Raw genomic sequence first — 5,876 nt, forward strand, 5'->3', positions numbered from 1 at the left:
GATTGGACAAAAATCTATGTTTATACTTGCCACATGCCCGTGCATTGCAACGGGGAAAAAAATAATCAATATGATTAAGCAGAGTGGGTTGACAAAAATAGAACAACAATTGTATCATTCCAGAAGCCTTCCCTGTCGCATAAACAGTTTGTCTAACAAAGCGAGATAAGCGATAGCTTAAGAGACTCATTTGTGAAGGAGCGAGCTAACAACATTCAGTGTTAGATCTTGGTGCTTCCCATGAATGGCGACACTCGTGACGCGGACACGCTCCTCAGTGGCTCAAGCCTCCGATTTGCACATTAGCATGTGATCTTTATTTTTTCAGTTGATATCTATACATCAGAATAAGAAGCAAATCCAAACCTATCATCAGAGCCTAAACCAAGGAGACTCTACACGTCAGTTTTTACTAAAAGGCCGAGTAGCATCCATGACTCTGCAATGGTGCAGCCAGTTTACACAATACACACATCGATAGAATTATAAGAGTATTTCACTCGCTCCTCAATGACCACTCAACTGAAATGTAGATCAAGACATGACCAGTAAGTGTTGAAACCTGCAGCTTATATGTTGGCCAATTGGAAGGCCCAACACAGAAGTAGGTGTCGGGAGAGCAAATTTGAACTTGGCCACATTAAGACTGATTTGTCTCTTCTGCACAAGTTTAAACTCTTTTAATTTCTCAGCATCCAAGCAGCCTACAAATCAAAACACACCTATATTAATTTTATACACAAGATTCAAAAGCAGTAGCCTTGCTTTAGGTAGAGCAAATAATTTATCCAGAGGGTAGCAAGAGGAATTGCAAAATGAATCATATGAGCAGTTTAAAAATGCATTGGAATCTGAATAGGGAGAAGCATCCGAACTAAATAGTAGACTCATATTGCAGAACCAGAAACATTGGATGAAGACTGAACATGTGGTCACTCATAGATTCGAAGTTATCACTTTTTATCTGAAACAAACGATCTACGGTAACTAAGGAAATGGCTAATTAATATGAACGATTCAGATTCATTCTACTCTCCGAGAAATGTCACAGCCATTCCATGCAAGAAATCCAATGGCCGCCAATTCAGACCATCTCTTTCAGGGAATCACCTAGCCATCAAGAAGCATCCTCGATCCACAGAATTTGATAGTAGCGAACATGTGTAAGCTAGAAATGTGTAAGAAACTAACATCTGTGTAAATGAAATGGCACTATTCACTGTAATGAGGAGCACCCTCTTTTACGTGAATACTTGGATAATCACTTGCCTATCTCAATCTTAGACCAATTTATTCCCTTTTACCTTCTATACATTTCAGCTATAATTATTAATTACTCCCTCTGCCCTATAATATAAGAATGTTTTTCAAGCTAACGTAGCTAGGTTGAAAAACTTTCTTATTTTATGGGACAGAGGGAGTAGTATTTTGAAGCATGTATCATAGAAGGGCAAGCACACTACCTTCAGTTAGTTCAAAACCTTGTCAAGTTCTGATTTTGATGGTGAGTTAGTAGTTGCGAATAGTTGATGCCAAGCAATTACAATCTGTGCATCATGCAAGTCTGCAAAACATAATCAGATAAAAGGAAGGGGGCCCAGAAATATTAACTATTAACTTTATCCGAGAGAGGAAAATCTTAAAAAAAAAAGTTAGTTTTTTGGGGTCGAATCAATACCTTGCTTGAGGATCTCATATTTCTTGTGAGTGATGGTTTTGGCTATTGCTCGCAACACCAATTGTTGCATCCTGCAAACCCGGGTTTTTCGATCTGCACTTCCATATGTTGGCCCATCACTCTTCCATCTGGTATGTTAACTCATGATCCACAATCTCCTTCTGAAACTGCATGAGTAACCCTACATAAAAAAGGCAAGTTTAATTGTCTCCTCTTGTTAGCATGGAAAGCTCCAAGAACTTAAAACACCTGGGCAATTTGCCTTTGAGCCCCCATGTTGGCTTTAATTAGAGAATTGGCAAAGAGCACAGTTAGTTTGTACTGTTATAAACTTATAATACTGAATTCGTACATGGTGGTGTAGTTGTACTGTTATGTCATGTTCAGAAACGATAACACCATTGCTCTACATGTTTTTAGTTTGATCTGTACTAATTCAGAAAGAGTAGTCACATATTGGTGGTTGTTAGCCACGTGAAGTGAATGGGAGAACAAGGATTTTAAAATGCATCACACGTACTTGGTTATCTTCTTCACGGCTTTAAACTTTTACAAGAATTCAGCAGTGGTTATTCCGTTAGTAAAGCACACAATGAAGTAAAGTGTTTCGAGACAACGGTGCATGTATGGCAGATCTCTCTGCATGGAGACGGTTTTACTTGCTCCTAAAGAAATTTATTCTCAATAAAGATGCCCAGCTGAGGATCTTTTCACCTTGTTGCTACCTGTTAAATTTGGGATGACGTCTTAGATATGGTGTGACATTTGCATGTACTGGTTCGGATAAATAATTTGGAATTCAGTGGGACGAATGCACACACAAATACCTTTAAAGTAATTTTATTGTAAATAGGCATGAAGGAGAAACTTATAGTGGGCGGGTTGGGCAGCTTCTCATTCACCATCTTTTCAAGAGCTAAAGCCAACTCCATTGGTAAGACCACAAGAGGCGCAAAAGATAGAACACATGATGATTTCACAAGCTACAGGGCTCCACAAAATGAAAGCAGATATCACATATAACTGATACAAATCAGATCACCCTATACAAAACTCCCCAAGCAGAGCAAAGAATAAAGTATGGCATACACAGCAACATGATATGATACAAATCCCCAACTGAACCCACATCTCTCTGTATAAAATTCCCAAGTTGAACCCCTCAAACTCTCACATCTCTGTCCCCCAATTATTTTGAACCAATAATCAGTTCCCCCTTCTTTTCAAGATGCAGTATCATTCACAAAACCAAGATGGAATAGCACCACGGGGCAGGTTTAGGGGAAGGCTTGGTCGGTGTTTAGGGAGAGGAAGGCGAGGATGAGGATCCCGACCAAGAAGGAAGGAGGGACGGACCTGGGGCCGCCGGAGACGCGCCGGCGAAGCCCTGCCCGAAACCCTAGCCGCGGGGGGTGGGGTTGCGAGCGGGCGGCAGAGGCCGGGAGCGGAGAATATGGAGAGAGGGGAGGGTTGCGTGGACCATGGGGAACTCGATGGCGTGCTGCGCGGCGGCGGAGCTCGCCGGAAGCGGCCGGCGTGGGTGGCGGCGGCGGCGAGGGCTTCGTGGGCGAGAGAGGGAGGAGGCGAGCTCGTGCTAATTGTGTGGTCGTGTTTTTTTTTCTTTACAAATCTGCTCGGACTGCGGGTTGAATACTCCGAACGACAAGGGTCTTTATGCAAAAACGAATCGTTTTTCAGATTCAGATATTCACTTAAAAAGGGACCGCGGGTTTAGTTACCAGAAAACAGAAGGACGTTTTTGCAAAATTGCTAACGACGTACGACCAGAAGCGTTAAGCGCTTTATTATTCTGTTACCCTTCTTGAACTGACGTGGTTTACAGGTTGGACTAACGTAGTTTTCCTTTTGAACTGATCTTCCTGCGTGTACGACGGGCGGAAACAGGGGATGCAACGTGGAGCTTCCGGGCGTTCTCCGGCGCGATGTTGCGGGCTATTCGTTGCTAGAGGAGACATGTAAGGGGTTCCGCACGTGCGCGCGCTCACCTGGTCGTGTTTTGCGATTTGTAGTCACCGGAGGTGACGGCATGGGTATTTGGCGGCGGACGTGTTCTGGGCATTGGTGTTTACGGCGGTGTTCGTAGGCCTCAATTTACGTCCTGTTTGTTGTTTTGGATGTGAGAATTACCGGTATGTTAGAGTTTTTGGATATTAATTTCATTTGTAATTTCTGATTACAAGTTTTGGTGTTCTTGGTCGTTTTCCACGCCCGCCATGTAAATGTGTTCTTCTTTTTCTGTTGTTTTACTTTCGAATTGGTGTTGCAGGGAGAGATATGAGGATTGTATGAAAATATTTGCGTTGTCAATTTTGCTTCTTTTGAGTTGTTTCTACCCTGGATTCCCATGTTATTTTGTCGTTGGCGGAGGTGGTGTATGGCGGCTGACTGTAGGCTCTGATTTTTCTTGTAATCTGGTCAAACTGTGTAATTAAGTTGCGTGTTTTTCAGTGTTTGTTTGAATTGCTGCCGTATGTGTAGTTGGACTGTTGCGTGTCAAAGTTGTCTTACTGTGCGTTGACATCGGAACTGGCTGCCTACCGATACTTCTGCACTTTGATTATAAAGCCCGAGCCCTCTGTCACTTTCATTCTACCATCTGCAAGCAAAGAAAAGCGAGATGGATCCTGAGTTGGGAGAGGTCACAGAGGAGGAGGCGGATGCCGTCGATGTGAGGGCTGCAGTAGCGGAGCAGAGGAGGAGGAGGAGGCGCAGGCGCAGGCAGATGGCACGACGTGCTGCCGAGGAGGAACTGGAGGCAGAGTTCAACAAACGCCTTGCGCGCGAGGTGATGGATACTTGCAACTCCAATGAATTGGAGCTTCTTTTCCCAGAGGGCAGGGGAAGGAACCATATTCAGATCATCAGTTGGGCTAGGGCGAGAGCAGCCACGGCTCCACATCCATCCACCAGGGCCAAATGGCGTCGTTTCTTTGATCGTTATGACTTAAGTAGTGAAGATTATGTTTTTAAGATTTTTGTTGTGAGGGAGCAGATGTTTGAATGACTAAATGAATTGAACTGTTTTATCTCTGAATGTGTTGTTTTATCTGCATATGTTTTGACATGTGCACTTTTGAACTGCTTGTTTGTCAGAAGTTGAACTGATTTGCGGTCAAATGTTGCATGGCTTGTATAATAACTATTTCCTACCAGCTGGCTGCCCACCTGCCTATTTATTATTTTTATAATCTGCGAGTCTCCCTGGCTATAAATTCTATCCATCTATGTGTGGTGTGTGGCTCAGTCTCCCCGTCCTTTTTCTTCCTTCTTCCAGAATTAGATCTAGGTTCCTCCCTCTTCTCTCCATTGTTTTCTTCCCTGTTCCTGTGTGTTCCATGGAGGATTGTTCATGCGGATGCCTGGCAAAGATGGCGCGCATAGCTGACGGCTGTGTGTACGAATCTGGTTTGGAGCTCACCCAGACTCAGCGCCGTGGGCAACTTTCTTGTCTGCTGTACAGCAACCATGGGTTTCGTGCGCCATATGTTTGTCGCGTGACGGTTGGTGACTTGAAGGAATCATGGCTATGTGTTTCTGTTCGTTTTGTTTTCTACTTTTTTGTAGGTCTCTTTTTGAATCCCATGGACTGGATCTGTAGTTTAGTGTTATGAATAGTTTGTCTATATTTTTGTATTTGGTTTTGTCAGAATTTAACAGTAGGGATTTCTGTGTGTATTTGTTCATTACTAAACAGTTTTTTATCCATTTTTGTATAATCCTTGATTTATTTTTTGTCAGATGTTTTTACTGTAGGTGTATTGATATGTATATTTCTTCAGTTTAGTCAGTTCACATGACTAGTCAGTTTTGTGTTATTGTTTTGGTTCAGATTTTTTCTTTTCAGTTTGTTATGCAAACCGTTCCTATATCTGTGTAAAAATTCAGTTATGTCAGATGTTCACTTTTGTTTTGTACTCCCATGCCCATTTGCAGAAAATGTCACCCAGGATTAGGATTGTTGCTCCTAGTTCCGGTGTTCTGAAGATGGAGATTTCAGACAAAAATGGGTATCAGTTGATGGAAGTTGCCTACCACATCGACTTTGATGGTTGCATCAACCTAACTACTGGGTGGAAGGAGTTTGTGGTAGAGTCTGGATTTGAGGATGGTGATGTTGGAAATATGCCCTAGAGGCAATAATAAATGGTTATTATTATATTTCTTTGTTCATGGTAAT

The 5,876-nt window shown here is 42.6% G+C and overlaps 1 long non-coding RNA gene across 6 annotated transcripts; it reads right to left on the reverse strand.

Annotated features, from left to right (window-relative positions):
* On the reverse strand, positions 1 to 3,629 carry LOC109781766 (uncharacterized). 6 transcript variants are annotated; one of them, XR_012189815.1, is made up of 6 exons: positions 3,035 to 3,629; positions 2,506 to 2,661; positions 2,199 to 2,403; positions 1,679 to 1,859; positions 1,464 to 1,564; positions 1 to 704 (listed from the first exon to the last, which is right to left on the reverse strand). It is a non-coding gene; the product is annotated as an uncharacterized lncRNA (long non-coding RNA). The 6 variants fall into 6 exon arrangements; XR_005762674.3 differs by having other exon boundaries at positions 2,506 to 3,602; XR_002237381.4 differs by lacking the exon at positions 2,199 to 2,403 and having other exon boundaries at positions 3,035 to 3,598.
* Between the last annotated feature and the right edge of the window lie 2,247 nt (positions 3,630 to 5,876).

This window comes from Aegilops tauschii, chromosome 7, assembly GCF_002575655.3.
Source record: "Aegilops tauschii subsp. strangulata cultivar AL8/78 chromosome 7, Aet v6.0, whole genome shotgun sequence".
Classification (NCBI taxonomy): Eukaryota; Viridiplantae; Streptophyta; class Magnoliopsida; order Poales; family Poaceae; genus Aegilops; species Aegilops tauschii.